Here is a 17975-nt window from a genome sequence, read left to right on the forward strand (position 1 = left end):
TAGTATTCATCAAAAGATAAGTAGGTAATCATTATCATTCAAAAAAATTTTAAAAATATCTATTTCAGTAGGTAAAACAATTTCACATAGTGCGTAGTAATTGGGACCATCCCAGTAACTGTTTTAGTATTGCTACGAGTACTCGTGGCAGGCGACCCCGCTCTTCCATAAAATCTTATACAATAATAATTGAAATAAGTAGTTCCTTCATAAATCATATATTTACAAAAATTCATCGGTGACATCTGTCCAACTATCTGTGTGCCATCATCAATATATCCGGACGCTAGTGTGAGCGCATGCACTCGCTACACTGCTCATCACTGAGTCTATCTCTTTCTATCACAATGTTAGGTGAAATAGCATACAGGTTACCCACGTGGGCCGAGCAGTTCGGACGTGCATCCAGCGTCACCTTAAGGTAAAAACCGAAAGCAAAAAAAAAAATTGACGCCGAGTGTATTACAATAAAACGGCAATTTCATACTTTAACCCCTATTATTATGTATTTTGTATTGCGTTAATTTGGGCGGTTTATTAGGAATAGATTACATTTCTGTTACTCACTTGTTATTTTAAACCATTTGTTTTATCCCGCACCGTTTTTCTTCTGTTAATTACTTTTAAGCATAATAATATGAATTCAAAGCTTACTTCATAAAACTATACGGAGCATCTCCGTATAGTTTTATTTTTTGTTTCACCACCCTTTTGAAAGGATTTTGTATTATAATCACAAATTTGATCTAAATATTTTGATTTTATATGGGACTAGCTTCTGCCCGCGGCTTCGCCCGCGTGGCCTACAGGAAACAAATAACATTTTTTTTTTTCAGAAACAAACATTATAACATCAGGACGCGCACTCTGAACAGCACCGAATAACACATATAACCTTCCAACCCCCATTTCACCCCTTTAGGGGGGGATTTTCTCATAGCCGTTTCTTAGATGACACCTAACCTCAAGAAAAAACCTACTTTCCAAATTTCAAGTTAATTATAATATCAAAATAATTAAAACTTTCCCATACAAACTTTCATCCCCTATTTTACCACCCTTATGGGCAAGTTTTCCAAAAATCCTGAAACACATATTTCTTCATTTGTGACCGAAAACCCAAATACCAATTTTCATGCAAATAACTTGAAAAATGACCGACTTTCATACAAACTTCCATCCCCCATTTAACCCACTTAGGGGTGGAATTTCGAAAATTACTTTCTTAGTGGATACCTACTCTACAAAGAATATAAAAATGACCGACTTTCATACAAACTTCCATCCCCCATTTAACCCACTTAGGGGTGGAATTTCGAAAAATCCTTTCTTAGTGGATACTTTCTCTTAACAAAGAATATACCCTCCAAATTTCATGCCTGTAGGACCAGCGGTTTAGGCTGTGCGTTGATATCTATGTCAGTCAGTCAGTCAGTCAGGACTTTGAATTTTATATATACAGGGTTACAGGAAAATAGGACACGATCCCGTTAAGGGGTTATAGTACAGGACATAGCTATCAAACGACCCCTAAAGTTCTTATGCGAAAGTGTATCGTTTTCGAGTTATTCATTTTTTTATTTTTTTCTTGGTAAAAGGGTGTTTGCCAATTTAAAAATTATAAAAAAAAGGAACAATGTATTTCAGCAGATTTTTTTTTAAGTCTTGCTAGTACATATCCTTGTTAATAATAAACAGTTATAAAACTAAAAAAAACTTCAAGCATTTTAAAATTACAGTCCAAAAACTGTACAAGTTTTCGATTTTTAAATTTAATTCTTTGAATAACTTGAAAATTTTCTGTAAAAATTACTATGGCACTTATCCTGCGGATTATTTTAAAAACATCTACGTTTCGTTAGGTATCCATTGGTACAAAAAAATTACAAAAAAAATCATAAAATCAAGAAAAAATTACACTACAAAGAGACCAGGTAGAAAATTCTAACAAATGCTATTGCCAAAGAATTAAATCAGAATCAATGTAAAAACGAGTTTAATGCAAAATAGTTAAAGATTATTTTTAATAAGGTCATAAGGTAACATAAAATCAGTCAAGTGCGAGTCGGGCTCGCACACGAAGGGTTCCGTACCATCGTCCAAAAAATAACACTTTTTAATTTTTTTTTTAATTTTTATGGCAGCCATTTTGTAATTTTAGTATTTATTGTTATAGCGGCAATAAAAATACACATTCTGTAATAAGTCGAAAGTTCGGAAGAATTATCTTCCGAACTTTCACTGTTCTCTATGACTGAATTATAAATTCCGGAGTCGTGCTCGTGCTCGTGTCAATTATTCTATCGAGCCGCATCATGTTGAAGTCTTCTTTTATGATGTGCTCGATGCATTTTCTTCACAAGACCGCGCTAATTTTTCTAATCCCATCGGCGAATAATTGCTTTAGCTCAGCCAATTTAAAAGTTTTGCCTACGTAAGATTTAAGCTAAGGACATATCTACTCGATGGGATTCAATTCGTGCTGATAAAACTTTTGTATTTTTCGTGGCTACCATTTCGTCGATAACTTGGTTTTTAAAATTAGCTTTGTTAAATTTTATGTTGGCTTTTGTCTGATTTTTATGATATACGAATCCTTTGTCTTGCAGCCACGTTTGTATGCCAGCCTTTCGCCAACTCATACTTGGAACACAATTTACCAATCTTGAATGGTACGGTGCGTTTTCTAAAACCATAACCGATCCCGGTTCCATCATATCCAATATTTTTGTGAACCTGTGAAAATGAAGACAATTATTCAAAAAATATCCCAAGTCTTTGAATTATATAATCCTAGAATTCGAAAACACATGTAACGTATTTTGGTTTTCCGTTCATTTCACTTGATAAATAATTTAATTGACATTTGAAAAAGTCTTTGAATTCGGTATGATCCAGCCATTGTACGTGGTAAGGTGAAACCTCTTTCCGGGCAACCTGGCAAATGATTAACCATTGAGAAGGGGCCCATATGGTAGTATTTCTCACAAAATTTTCAATAACTGAGTGCCAATAACCGGGTTTTTTCGAGCATGTCCTTAGGCACACTTGCCGACGACCTTCTCGTTCGTTAATAAAATATTCAAACTTATTCGCTCGATATCCTGAATATTTTACTCGTTTTCTTTTAGTGCTTAATGCTACCAGCCAATCCCTTCGTTTTGATGGAGTAAGTTCCAAAAGCATGTAAATAAGTTATTTCTTTTTTCTTCATCTATCGCTTCACAATAGGCTACTTGACAATTTTTTTAAGTTGGTCTTAAATGGTTAATATTTGTCCTATTATATCAAAAAAATTAACACTATATTTTTTTGCGCCCTAAAAACCGTAAAACTTTAATTTAAAAAAATATTTTTCTTAGACAGGTGAAAACACTGTCGGCCATGTTTGGCCGATAGATTATCTGTGCTCTGACGTCATGCATTTGTAAACAACAGTATAACCACTGTGGTATAGTGTTAATTTTTTTGATATAATAGGACAAATATTAACCATTTAAGACCAACTTAAAAAAATTGTCAAGTAGCCTATTATGGCCGAATTTTTTCGTTTTTTTTTCGACTTTTTTTTCCGTCTGCTGATCCACAATCTTTTTAGATTTTTTATGTTGTCATTGGGACTTCTCCACTCGAGGTAGTTTCATCATCAGTGTCCTTCCATGACATTCTTCCATCGAGTCACATTATGTAAAAGTCTTCTTTTATGATGAGCTCGATGCATTTTCTTCACAAGACCGCGCTAATTTTTGTAATCCAAACGGCGATTAACTGCTTTGGCTCAGCCAATTTAAAAGTTATAATATTTTTGCCTACGTAAGATTTAAGCTGAGCACATATCAACTCGATGGGATACAATTCGTGCTGATAGGGCGGAAGGCGTAAAACTTTTGTATTGTTCGTGGCTGCCATTTCGTCGATAATTTTGTTTTTAAAATTATCTTTGTTAAATTTGATTTTGCCTTGTCTCATTTTCATGATATACGAATCCTTTGTCTTGCAGCCACGTTTGTATGCCAGCCTTCCGCCACCTCATATTTGGAACACGATTTTGAATGAATTGAATCTTGAATGGTATGGTGCGTTTTCTAAAACGATAACCAACCCCAGTTCAATTATATCCAGTATAATTTTGTGAACCTGTGAAAATTGTTGTATAAAAGTAACTAAGAGTCCTAAAACCTGTACGAATCGATGGTGTTTGTGCCTCATTATCGTTATCATCTGGTCGATCTAGTGCAATGAATCCAAGCAGTGAAGGTGAGACATCACCACTATTTTGAGATGTTGCAGATTGATGTGTCTTGTGTGCAGGTCGATCTGTTACGTATGAAGATAAAAAATCTTTAAATATGTTTGTCAAAGGGCCAAATAAAAGTACATTTAAACGCGGATTTTATATTTATAGGAGGTAGCTAGCAGCTATCCCAAGTTTGAAGATAAATAATCATGCCGAAAATGGGCTTATTTCGTCACTCGTGCGTCTCAACCGCGTGTGCATAAACAATCTTTTAAATTGCGTATTTGACTAAATCAAAAAATTATTTCTCAGTGATTATATTAAATAGAGGGTCTTCCAAGATACGTAAAATCCACGTCCTTTGTTGGTTTTAAGTGTAATAACCATTTTAAATTATCGATTAAACTTAAAAAGAACGTCAAATGATTGTGACGTCACACACCGGTATTTCATAGAAACTTGCATACTAAGCGCGCGTTTTGACGTTTGGTAAAAAGTTACTGATTTGACTAGTTATTATTAGACAAGATAATTTTGCATATATTTATTTGAGTCATATGAGGTTCATCGTTCATCGTTTCAAATCGAGGGTCTTCACTTTTGGGTTTTTGCCTTTGGATAATTGTTGTACTATCATTAGAATTATCTTCTATTTGAGATTCACTATTAATATCGTAAATAATCTCTTCATTTGGTTCTGATTCATTGTAGGGCTGTGGAAATTCCCTACTTACAATTACATTGCAATGAGAACTGCTTTTGCAACTAACTTCACTTAAACTTATGTTATTAGGCGGCTTGAAAGATACATTAGGCAAGGAATTATTAACATCGAGAGGTATTCCTTAATTTGGTACGAATTCATCATTCAATCCGCTTTATAAGGTTGAAGAAGTTTCCTTTCTACAAATACACTACATGGAGAACCGCTTATGTGACTAATTTCGCTATAGTTAAGATTAATAGGCTCCTTGACCGATGAATCGAAGTTTGAAACACATTCTAATGGCGTTAAATTATTCGAAGTTCCAAATTAATTGCGAAAAGAATCATCAGAACTGGTCTGCAACAAAAAAAAGCTTATTATATTATTTTGTTGCATTTTACTATTGTTGCTTCGTTAATATGAAGTTGCTGAACATCAAAATTACCTATCCCCGATCTCAATCCTGGATTGGCGCTCGCAGATATTTTTAAGCCACCTAGAAGGTTTCTGACATGGCTTAAGGACTGCTTCGGAGGAGAAAATCCCTGTGGAGCCGGCCGAGCGGTCAAAAATTACGTCAATACCTGCAAGGACCGTTGAGGTTTGATTATCCAGTTTTCAGAGCAATACACCCACCAAGCCTCCCTTCTCGAGCATTCACACTCGTATTTATAAACAAGTAAAAGCCTTTGCTTGAGTAAAAGTAATTACTTAAGCAATGATTTTTATTTGATAGTTAAGTAAACGCTATTAGTAAGCAATGCTTTATGTTAGAATTCTTAGCCAAGTAATAGTCACCGTTTCCTTTACTTAAGAAGCGTCTATGGGTTATTTTCTACACGTTTCTTGTCAATTTTGAGGTTAATGTATTGATTTTGACGTAGGTACCTAAAAATTATTCCTAATTTTGTGATTTGTCTGAGTTGTGTGTGGTATTGTTACAAGTTACTTACGAACTTTGTTACATATAATAATGGAAGATATAGATAATTTTCTCTGTTAGATAGTGTTGATAACGATGTATTGCGGGAAGTTGAAAATAGCATTAGAGTTCCTAAAATATACTTTCGTGATGTGAACCCATTCCAGTATTATTCAGAAGATTTCTTTAAAAAGAGGTATCGTTTTTCCAAAAATGTGGTACTTAATGTTATTTTGCCTCTAATAATTAACCATTTACAGTCAGATACTCAAAGAGGCCTTCCAATACCTCCAGAGTGCCAGCTTCTTATGGCTTTACGATTTTATGCCACTGGCAGCTTTCCGATCGTATGTGGAGATTTAATGCACATTTCTCAATCAACAGTGTGCAATATAATAAAGAGAGTAAGCTTTGCATTAGCTACACAAATGCAAAGCTTTGTGAAATTTCCAGCTGATTTAAGGAAGACTAAAGTAGATTTTGAAGATCTTGGCCGCATAGGAAGAGGATCTGGACTGAAAAATGTTATAGGTGCAATAGATTGTACCCATATTAAAATTGTAAAGCCTAGAGGTATAGCTCATACTGAACAGTACAGAAACAGAAAAGGTTACTTTTCATTAAATGTCCAGGTTGTTGGTGGTCCCAATCTACTGATACATGACATAGTTGTACGTTGGGCGGGCAGTACTCATGATAGCCGTATATTTAGAAACTCCAGATTAAGTATACGCTTGCAAAATAATGAAATTAATGGAGTTTTAGTAGCAGATGCCGGCTATCCTTGTACCAGACATTTGTTGACCCCAGTGTCAAATCCCAGGACCTTGCCAGAAAAAAGATTTAACAAAACACAAATAAAAACCCGAAATTGTGTAGAAAGATTATTCGGTGTGTGGAAGCGAAAGTTTCCATGTCTACAAAAAGGATTAGCCACTAAATAAAAACTACAGCATATATAATCATAGCCTGTGCTGTACTGCATAACATCTCAATAGAAAATAATCTCCTTGAAAATGAAGTTATCAATGATAATAATAATAATCAGGATAGTCTCAATGAGCCACGAACTGCAATTGGTACAAGTGACGGCATGGTTCTCAGGGCTAACATAATAGCTAGGGATTTTAGTTAAATAAATAAAACCTGTTATAATATTATATACTATTCTTTTTTATTTTGCAAAATTTCTAACTCCTTACATTTAATTTTTAAATCCATTTCCAGAACTTTTTGCCTATAATCGTACTCCAGTGCTTCACGCTTTAGTTGTTCTTACCACGATAAAGTATTTATTTATTTATTTACTATCGACAAATATTGTGTAAGAATAACCATTTCATGGCTATCGCAATCGTCCAGAATTCTGCCCTTTGATTGGCTGTGAAAAAATGTAAACAGCGAATCAACCAATCAAAGGGCAGAATTTCTTGACGATTGCGATAGCCATGAAATGGTTATTCTTACACAATTGGGGGGCAGGAATAACAATTTTGTAAACAATACAGACAATCCTAGTGTTAGTGACATGACGTTTAATTTCTGCTAAATGTTGGCCAAAATTTATACATAAAAAGTATTACTTTGGGTGACTTTTAAATTTAATATAAAGAAAATATGATATATATTTATAAGTTTTAGAATAAAAACATAAAAAAACACTTAAAACTTTGTAAATTACAAAAATATGACGTTCTTTTATTTCATTTGCATTAGAACAAAACGCAACTAATTAGTATTGCCAGTTGGAATGAATGCTCAAGCAGCAAGTAATGCTTAATGCTTTACTTAGCTGAGTAAAGGACTTTACTTGTTTATAGAATATAATTTCGATTTTAAGAATTCTAAGTTGAAGTAATGGATTAATTAAGAAATTACTTGAGCAAAAGTGATTACTTGTTTATAAATACGAGTGTTACACATAAATAGTGTCAACTGTCATTAAATGACAGTTGACTCTTACATCTGCCAGTCACACATGACACAAGTAACAACAACAGTTATAATCTACCTACAGGGAAATTAGATTTATTAAATTATTACAAGAAAACTGCAGTTTATAAAATATATTATGCATAGGAGAGCAATAGCATTGGCCATAGGCTTTATCACGGTGACATAGGTACTTAGAGCAACACAAATAAGTTATGAAAAGCTTGCAGAAAACTATTTAGTTGTAAAAGTTTATATAGATAACATGGACCTATAATTAATACTCATCGATTATATTATGATATTATTTATTTTTGACGGTTCTTTTGGACCTAGATGTAAGACTGGCAGTACCCTGAGTCGGGGGCTTAGATGACTGCGGTATGCTGAGTAGGTCAGCCCTACACTCAGCCCGGTGGTGTGAACCGTCCGGGGCTATAATATGGATGCATCCATCCCTTGTCCACCACTTGTTTATGCCGAATCGCTGCCTTGCCTCCATAAATACGCCATGACGGCTCCTTGTTAAAAACTCCGACACAGTTATACCGCTGCCTTTAAATAAAGTTTTGGAGAACCAAACCTTATCCCGCAATGCTACATCCGCAAACTTTACCACTATAGGACGAGGTTCCTTTTCGGAAGGGCGTCCTAAGCGATGGGAGACTTGATGGCAGCAACAGAGAATCCAGTTACACCGAGATGTTCTCCCACAACATTACAGACCCGTGAAGTAACATCTTCTGACTTCTCCTCGCCGACTCCGTGCACTAGTAGCATTTTGCGCCTTCTACGCATCTCCAGACGATCAACCTCTGTGCCTAGGAACTCCACCTGTCTCTGCAAAGTATTCATGGCAGAGAGCACAAAGGTCCGGAAACTGTTAAACTCTGCAGCCAAGAATGTGTTTGTGCTTGTTGTGGGTGCATTGTCGAGGACCTGCTGGAATTCACTCATCTTCTGCTGGAACATTTCAGCCAAAGCATTGAGTGAATCTTTAAGTAAATCCATGGTGACTGGTGACACGTAGTGACAGTGCAAAAGGGATATTAATGTGAAGTGAAGCTAAAAGTGACTTTCACTAGGAGAATACTGTCTGGTGGGTACTATTGATCACATTTAACACTAATTCTACTAAAACAATTGTATTTAATTACTGTTTTTAGATTTAAAAATTATTAAAAACACAGAGCACTTTTTCACACCTACCCTCGAAAAACCGTATTAGCTTTTTTTTTTAGTTTGTATAAAATATGCGACTGGGTCATACACGCAAAGCTTTTAACGAGTTTCCCCAACAATTTAGAATTTTGCATTATTTCAGTTTATTATTAAAGGTGCGATATGTCGAATCCTGGCAAAACAATCATAGTAACATTTATAGTATACCTAAACTGGTAAAACTTGCATATTTCGAATCTTTCACCGCAAAAAATATTAAAGTGGATTTGAAAAGCCAGGTATATGGCCGTTCAATGATGAAATTTCGCTCCCATTGACGTGTAAATTTCAAATAAATTCATTCAAATAAATTTAGCGGTAAATGTGACGCCTCATGTATCTATCACCTATGAATGTGGCAGATATTCGTGAGCAGCCGCCTTCTCTGCTCCAAAATTCTCAAGACATTTTTATTCGAATTGGCGAACCTTCCACCTCTGCGGCTGAGACACAATCTGAACCAAGTGCTTATCTTACCATAATACCAGAAGTCATAAGACCTCATCCGACAGCTGTTAGAAACAGAAAAACCAATAAAGGAAGAAAACCGGGTAAATCCCGTATGAGGAGCAAACTTTCAAAACGTGTTATGTCACATATTTTGAAAAAAATAAACTATCGACGCAGTATTACTCTTCTTTGTCTATGACATCTTTTTGCTTCTAAACTTTCAGACAAAACGAGACCTGTCCAATAAAAAGATTAGGATAAAAACAAACGTTTTTTTCAGAAAGTGTTTAGTCCGCTCAAAATTTTAAAACAAAAAGCGTTTTGTCCACTCAACCAATGATGACACATCCGCCAATTTTGACAAGTTGTTGTCGTCGATTGTTGTTGTTGTCGATTTTGACAAGTCGACAAAACACTCTCTGTTTGAACGCATTCGTTTTTTGACATTACGTTGGCTGCTGAGGTTAGTTTTTTCTGTTTTGTTTGTGTGATACGTAAAATTTGCTAATACATTTATTAAATTATAATGGATAGCTTGGAAACTAATGAAACAGATACAGTAACAGTGGGAGAAGCTAACCAAGGTACTCGCAAAAGGAAAAAACATGCGACGGCGAGGGAATCGAGTAAAATAAAAAGGTACTCTTTGCCGGCCGGTGCAAATGTTTTTACGCCATGTAATCATTCAACGAAAACATTATTTTGTGAAAAATTTCGTCCAGATCATGTGAAAAAGTTTCGTGAGAAACTTTACGAAAAGGCAGATAAAATTAGACAGGATAGTATTAGTCAAAGTCAAAGTCAAATGATTTATTCAAAATAGGTAATAAATTACGCTTATTGATGGTCTGGTATGGTGTTAGATTTGTAAGATATAGTGGTGATAATTATAACGCAAACTTAAAACTAAAGCTACGAGGGTTCCAAACGCGCCCAGGTCTGAGAAGAGCCCACAACAAACTCAGCATTTATTATTGCAGCCCTTATCCACACAGCTCCTGTTAAGAGACGAAGACCAAGACCTTCTTCCGAAAATAAGAAAAGGAAGCCTGGCTCAGAACACAAGTACAATGTTTTGTATTACTTAACCTTAAGTGATGAAAAGTTACGAGTGTGCAAAAAGTTTTTTTTATCAGTGACGAAAATAGGGCGCACCAGGCTAAGTAATATTATCAAGAATGTTAATAACGGATTACCACAAGAGGAGAAGAGAGGCGGTGATAGAAAAAGTCATCTAAGTGTGCTGAAGAAAGAAAGTGTACGGAATTTTATCAGTAAATTACGTGGTACTGAAAGCCATTACTCACGCAACAAGTCAAAGAGAATTTATTTGCAGGCTGAATAAAGCATCAAAAAACTACATAAAATATATAATGATCAATCAGAAGAAGATCTTAAAGTGAAATTTTCAATGTTTCGTAGAATCTTCATCAATGAATTTAATGTGGGCTTCAAGTCTCCTGCGTCACAGATATGTGCAGCTATTGCGTATTATTAAATAACAAAATAAAAATATGTATTAAAACAAACAATCAATTAGATAAAACTAAATTCATTATAGAAAAGCAAATTCATAAAAAAAGGGCTAATGCTTTTTATAAACATCTTAAATATGATGATCCAGAGGCAGAGACTTTCTGTTTTGATCTCCAACAAATACAACCATTACCCAAGACACCCATCCAGGAAGCTTATTATTCTCGTCAAATAGGATTGTATGGATTATGTATTATGAATGTGAAAAGTGATGATATTAATGTATTCACTTGGACAGAAGACCAAGCTGGTAAAGGAAGCCTTGAGGTCTCATCGGCCTTACTAAACATTTTGATGAGTAGAGATTTTGGAAATAAAAAGAAATTAAGGCTTTTCTGTGATGGTTGTGTGTTCACAGAACAAGAACAATATAGTTCTACGCACATGATGTTATTTCATGACCAAATTTAATAAAATGGAAGAAATACAACTTTATTTTCCAGTGCGTGGTCACAGCCATCTCCCTGCGGATAGAGTGTTTGGAAGGGCAGAAAAAATTCTTAGGAAACATCAAGTAATATTAACTAAAGAGGAGTACCATAAAATCTATGAAGAAGTTGGAAAATTATAAATTATCGGAAAGGATTGGAATTTATATGATACCAAAGCACTAAACAAGCAGTTCAAGGATTTAGACAAAATAAGTGAATTGAAAAGAATATTCATAAAGAAAACAGAGTCTAATGTACTTGTTAAAGGTATGGAAAATTTCAATTTTGAGTCCACAGAAGAGTATGTTTCACTTGCTAAGAGAGGTGTGAAGCAGAGTCAGGTGCGCAGGCTCAATTTAAAAAAACTTCCTTTAAGTCATCCAATTACCAAAGAAAAGAAAAAAGATGTAGAAAATCTCTTACAATCCATGTTTGGGCCTGAATGGAAAAACGATGATGGTTTGGCATGGTATAAAACCATTTTATTTAACCAACCAAGCAGTATTCAAGAAGAAGAAGATATTGTGTGTAAGAGATTAGTGTAAGAATATAATTAATTATGAGTTTGTTAATGTTAGTAGATGATTAAATAATATGGAGACATACACAACATTTTATTTCTTTAAAATATCTATTTCTAAAATACCTACATGATACTGCCTGTAGCAAACTAAAAGTGTTTTGTCCCTAACTAGTTTAATCATAAAGTGATTAGTCCCTTGTTTTCATTCAAAATAAGTTTTGTCCATATTTTAATTGTAAATGACAATAATATAAAGCACATTTGACTACAAAATACTTTGTAATTATACATTATAAACACCCGTTATTGTTAAAAATGTCATACTGTAAGCCTAAGTGCATTATAAATATAAATACAAGTTTTAATCGTTTTCCCAAAAATCTGATTTGAGTGACAAAAGATGTTTTGAAAGCTTGCTCCTCGTATATATGTATGTTACGGGCAACGTGATTAACTGGGCATTATTAATAAGGACCGGCCATTATTAATAATGCCCAAGAGTGATGGGCAAAGTGATTAATTTGTCACTTTGATCGGCGATTATTAATAATGCCCGAAGGCGGCCCGTGGTCCATGTAATAAGTCAGTGTTTGAGATAGCTTGAATTTATTACTTGGACCGGACAGTGAAACGAGAATACGTGAGTGCATGGAGTACGTTTATCTCTAAAATGGCGGCAACCGTGGATATGATGGATATGAAAAGACGTTTTAACATAGACGTTTTAGGAAGTACATATTAGGGGTTAAAGTATGAAATTGCCGTTTTATTGTAATAGGTACTTCGAATTGACATAGAACCTTCATGGTTTGAGATTTTTGAGTGAAACTTTTTTCATACGGTACCTATGTAGTTCTTCTTTTAAAAAATGTGCAACATTCGATTATCAACTTTCAGTTGTTTTTATTATTCAGCTTAGACAATAAAGATGGATACTTCGAAAATTCGTGTGATTTTTGAATACGAGTTCCGACGCGGAACTAACGCGGCAGAAACAGCTCGCAATATTAATGTTGCGTTTTGAGAGTGGACTGCTAATGAACGCACTGTGCGATTTTGGTTTAAACGCTTTCGTGATGGAAACTTCGATTTGAAGAACGAACCACGTGGAAGACCGCCCACACAGGTGAATAACAATGATTTTAAAGAGATGGTGGAAGCCGATCCGAGCCAAACTACCCAGGAATTAGCGGCATGGTTTTTCCTAATAGGAAGCTCATTTATGCCTTTGCGATAGAACTCTGGTGATCTAGATTCGACAAACTGTGTGAAAGCATTTTGCACTGCCTCCTGAGAAGAAAACTTTTTATCACGCAGAAAATTGTCCAAATCACGAAAAAAATGGTAGTCCGTTGGAGCAAGGTCTGGCGAATACGGAGGGTGACGAATGGTTTCTAATTGCAGTTCCTGTAGAGTTAAAACGGTTTCTCGTGCTCTTTGCCTCGGCTAACTTTTGATTTCGTCCTGCAAACACATTTGCATTTGCCCTATAAAAAAAAATTTAATTTGGCTGAAATTGAATTAATCATGTTAAAAAAAATCAGCCATGATGAAAGGCCACATTGACGACCGGATGCTTTTATTACTCAGCCGGTTCAATTTTTACAGTATTTATTACATTTTCAGCGTTTGTGAATTTACTTGGAACACTTGTAGCCGGTATACATAAAAATATATCAGACGCTCTTTTTTGTTGGCATGGTAACATGAATCTGATTCTTCCATCGCGCTATAACATCTATATTCTAGTTCAATTTGGTAAGGACAAATATTTCTGAATCATATTTTCTTCCATTCTTTTAAGTTTGTAAATCGAAGAAGAAATATTCTGCCCAGACTGAGACCAGCCAGATGCTTATAATAATGAAAAAAAATATCTTTATTTTTCTCTTTACATTGATTGCCTTAAAAGTGAATTAAAAACACTTTAAACACAACTTTAAGAAGGGGATGTATTTCATTATCTTTTCCTTTTTTTTGGTATCTTTATCGATCCCGTTTTTCCAATTTTCAATGAAACAAGAGTTTTCTGCAAATCGAATCATCGGAGAGTTCTTTCTTCTTTCTAATTATTGCGCGATGTTTTATGTCAACAAATTTTCTTTAGTAATCGTCGTTTTAAGTTTTCGAGCAATGAACTCTAAATGCGTAATAACTTTACCAACAGCTTATTACTTTTAGTCGACGTGTTGGATAGACTTTTTATATTCGAAAAGGTTGGGTTTCTAATATTAGAGTCGTATACTACGTACCCTGCCCTAGCTAACTACTAGTGCCCTGTTCCAAAAGACTCGAGCCTTTTGGAACACTAAAGCCGTTATTTTAAGACTTGCTTCGTTTTTAGACGCCTTGAAAGGAGTCTAAAAATCCCTTTAGCCTCAAGTCTAGAAAACTGAAAAACTCGAACCAAGAGACTTCCATATCTTGATTATGGTCAGCCGCAATGTTAAGATGTTTGTCACGGCACACTTCACAATCTGAATACATGCAGCTCTTTGTTTTAACATCACATACTATCTGAGAAACTAAATTAGTTAGATCTGTTGCATTTATTAGGCCTAATTTCTTGAAAGTTTCGACTTTAAAAACTACATTAGAATGCTTATGGTTTGTTTAAATTTAACCATTTTTTGGTAATTTTTTATTTGCATATCTGGACACAACTTTCCGAAGAAACGAGCTTCATTCCTTTCTCTTAATCTCATTCTCATTTAGTTGGGTTTTCCTGAATGTAGGAAAACTACCAAATTTTCAAAATTACTGTTCTAGTAGCTCTATTGGCATTTTTTATTTAATCATTTGCTTTGAATCATCAAAACAAAAATAATTTTAGTTCAAATGTAGACCATACAGGTGTAAAATAAATATCAGTTGCTTTTGGCTGAAGGCAAAGTCGATTTTATCTAACTTTGTACGTCCTAACGGCAGCGCCCTGCGGTTTTTTACGCGTAATGGGTAAATTTAAATAGCCTATACGTTATTCCTTGTAACCTCTCCTATAAACTATCTTCAAAAGAAAGTCCCGGTGAAATTGGTCTAGCCGTTCCAGAGATTAACGCATTTGAACAAACAATCCATCTCGTTTTATTATATTAGAATAACCCTGTGCCCCGTGGCAGGATTCATCAGAAATTCAGGAAATACTCTTCCTCTCGAATCACTATCTACTGATGAAAACCGCATTTAAGTCAGTTGCGCAGTTTAAAAGATCAAGGCGTACATATATACAGTGGGACAGACGGCGAGCGAGAAGTGACTTTGTTTTATACTTTGTAAAGATATTATACACTTTTATTCATAAAAATCCCTTTTTACAGGTTTAAAATGTTCATTAGTTAAAATGCTCATTAGGGCTATCAAACGTTTCATAAGTTTCTTTATTCATAAATGTTCAATAAACCTCTCAAAACTAAATTCTCGCTATAGGCTGGTTTCGCTTTATTATGTTGTCGTTCTGATGAATTCATAGACAAAATGGCAAAAAAACTGGGCTCTACACTCCATGAATCAAAAATTGACGCTTGTTCGGAGCTTTGTTTGAGTTTATTTATTTGATTGAAAATGGAAACAGGAAGGAAAGTGGCTAAAAATAGAGAGAAGTGAGAATTGGTTAAGCGAAGATAAGTCTATAGCAATTCTCTACAAGTTAAATATGTGTGTATTCGATGTACTTCCTTGTTTCACTTGTTTATTTCTTGCTTGCTTCAAGTTTGCAAAGCTTGTATTATGATACCTTGGTATGATGATATTAATAAATATAATAAATTAGGTACAAACAACGATGTCTTACAATGCAATGACACTAGAAATTAGAAACAAAATAAAATAACCTCACTTCACATCAAATTATCAGCTGTCATCTGTAGACAGGACGGCCATCTTGTCCTGTAATAAAGGTCTATAGAGGGTTTATAGTAGGGTCTACCCTATTATAAGTTATGGAGCTGTTATAAGAGCATTTTAGCACTATTGAACGTTTATAATAATGTTTTTGAGAACTTTGCTTATTACAAGCTAATAAAGCTTCTATAAATTTTTATGAATAAGACTAATAGATATTTTTTGTGCTCTGTAATTCATGATGACTTTGACAAAATCTTTATTTAATATTTTAAAAAAACGTAGTTTAGTCAGAGGACATGTGTCATCAGTTTCAGAGAGAGTTGCAGCTGGGAATCGATCAACACTGCTATCTTCAGTGCTTTCACTCCTTTTACTTCAGTCTTTGGACCCACCCATGTTGCTCTTCCGGTATTACACTTTTATTGCAAAGATTAATCAGATCCTTCTTCTTAGCGATGGATATAGGGAGAGGTCCGCTGTACAGTCGTTGCAGTTGTTGTAAGGGTGGAAAGATAACGCCTGAACTGGATGGTTGTATTGATATTTCAACAACTACTTCTTGTTGCTTACGCATGTTTCTGGTGGCATAACCATGGTTTGCATAAGGTGAAGAGGTCGTCATAATTCTGGCCAAGTTGGTTTTCATAGATGTAGTAACATCCAAGTTCATAAACTCCTGTTGGGGGGGAGGTTTTCCCTGCAAAAAAAATTAATTCAGTTGTTATTAATAAAAAGATTCTTAATTCTTCAAAAATCTGCTGGTTATTAATAATTTTTATGACCCCGTTATTTGGACATATTCGGATAGGACAATTGTTTTTCCGATTTTCGCGATTTTCATGAAATTATAAATATTTGCGGTGATATTATAATTGCGGTAAAGAATCAATTGTCAATCAGTCTTCAGTGTTTTCAGTTTTGGTTGATAAAACTACTGACATCTCTAAAACTGAGCAAATTTCGCTTTGCCTTTAGATACGTTGATCCAGAGGGGGGAAAAAATTGAGTAAGGATTATTTAGAATTTGTTCCCGTTAATGATATTACCGGAGAAGGTACCGGTCGCGTCTTGCATTCTTAAGAGGTTAGAATTAAATGGAGTGAATACTAAAGGATGTATTGGCAAAGGCCACCGTTGAAGTTTCAATGGTGCTTAAGCCGTAATTAGAAGGAAATTTCCATTAGCACTATATGTGCACTGCAGTGCCCATTCCCTTAATTTGGCAATTGCAGATACATGCAGAATAAGAAGCATCTCCTACTGCTTAGACACCATTAACTCTAATGTAAATTATTTTCGCAATTCAGCGCTACGCACGGATGTACTGACAGAGTCGATTACAAGTCATGCACCAGACTCAAGACACAAAACACTAATAGCATTGTGCGAATTTAGATGGGTTCAACAACATGACCGTGATGCGTTTCGACGAAATTCTCGTTTCTATAGCACATGTGTGTTTCGGCGGTCGGTCTACTCCTATGTCCCTGGTCATTAGGCTCGTGTGATACCATTCTGTGCTTAACGCCCGTCGCGTCTTCATTATCGCCAAGGCCAGGAGGCGGCGCCGGAAGGGACAAGGACGTCATGCGAGTCCACGACGTTCACGAGCTGCTCTTGAGCCCGCGAAGACGTTCCGTTCATTATGGCTTGCGTCGCGAGACGATACCATAAGAGGGTGTGGTGGAAATGGTTAAACACGGACTGAGGGATGGCTTTCACAAAAGCCTTATCCACATCAGATAAAGCCTTATACTCCTCCTCAATCAAGGCCTCGAATCCTGCGGCGTCAGGGGCGAATTCCACAAAATCACACAATGCGTTCATTAGCAGTCCCCCTCTCCAAACGCAACATTAATATTGCGAGCTGTTTCTGTTAGTTAGTTCCGCGTCGGAACTCGTATTCAAAAATCACACGAATTTTCGAAGTATCCATCTTTATTGTCTAAGCTGAATAAAAAAAACAACTGAAAGTTGATAATCGAATGGGTCTGCGCGAAGGCAATGGGTCTGCGTTCAGAGGAGGGTGTTGGTGATTTAATAAATATTTCATTAAAGTTTGTGACGCTGAATTGCTTTCAATATAGCAACTTTTTTTTTTGAAATTTTGGATGTAACTGAAGATGCAGAAGACTTAGGACGCGGCGAAAGTGCAGAAGTTTCCGGTTGTAAGT

General features: G+C 35.3%; 1 protein-coding gene across 1 annotated transcript in view; it reads left to right on the forward strand.

Moving 5' to 3' along the window:
- LOC138402602 (uncharacterized) overlaps window positions 1–17975 on the forward strand; it is a 58217-nt gene that overhangs the window by 28037 nt on the left and 12205 nt on the right. The gene's annotated exons all lie outside the window — the stretch shown is intronic.

The sequence above is a fragment of the Maniola hyperantus genome, chromosome 7 (assembly GCF_902806685.2).
Source record: "Maniola hyperantus chromosome 7, iAphHyp1.2, whole genome shotgun sequence".
Lineage (NCBI taxonomy): Eukaryota > Metazoa > Arthropoda > Insecta > Lepidoptera > Nymphalidae > Maniola > Maniola hyperantus.